General features: G+C 52.1%; 1 pseudogene; it reads right to left on the bottom strand.

Annotated features, from left to right (window-relative positions):
* Positions 1-393: 393 nt before the first annotated feature.
* On the bottom strand, positions 394-511 carry LOC126279170 (5S ribosomal RNA; annotated as a pseudogene).
* Positions 512-801: the final 290 nt, after the last annotated feature.

An 801-nucleotide genomic window follows, 5' to 3' on the forward strand; every position in this document is an offset into this window, starting at 1 on the left:
TGCCTAGAACGCTCAGCCACTTCGGCCGGCAGACTGTGGCAGTATGGCGTACACAAGGTATAAAGGAGCAGTGTATTGGCGCAGCTGTGATTTGTATTTATGTGATGGACGCATCCTGGGAATTGACAGATTTGGAACAGGGAATGGTAGTTCGAGCTCGACATATGGGGCATTTCGCTTTGGAAATCGTAAGCACTCCGTCTTCAGGCCACAAGTGGCCCACCGGGACCATCCGACAGCCGTGTCATCCTCAATGAGGATGCGGATAGGAGGGGCGTGTGGTCAGCACACCGCTCTCCCGGTCGTTATGATGGTTTTCTTTGACAGGAGCCGCTACCCTTCGGTCGAGTAGCTCCTCAATTGGCGTCACGAGGCTGAGTGCACCCCGAAAAATGGCAACAGCGCATGGTGGCTCGGATGGTCACCCATTCAAGTGCCGGCCACACCCGACAGCGCTTAACTTCAGTGATCGGACGGGAACCGGTGTATCCACTGGGGCAAGGCCGTTGCCACGGAAATCGTAACGGAATTCAAAATTCTGAAATTAACATTCTCAAGAGTGTAGCAAGAATGTCACATTTCAGGCATTTCCTCTCACCACGGACAACGCAGTGCCCGACGGCCTTCTCCTAACGACCGTGAACAGTAGCGTTTTCGTTCAGTTGTCAGTGCTAACAGACAAGCAACACTGAAAGAAATAACTGCAGAAATCAATATGGGAAGTACAAAAAAATGTGTCCATTAGAGCAGTGCGGCGAAATTCGGCGTTGATGAGCTATGGCAGCAGACGTCAGACGCGGT

The sequence above is a fragment of the Schistocerca gregaria genome, chromosome 6, assembly GCF_023897955.1.
Source record: "Schistocerca gregaria isolate iqSchGreg1 chromosome 6, iqSchGreg1.2, whole genome shotgun sequence".
Taxonomy (NCBI): Eukaryota; Metazoa; Arthropoda; class Insecta; order Orthoptera; family Acrididae; genus Schistocerca; species Schistocerca gregaria.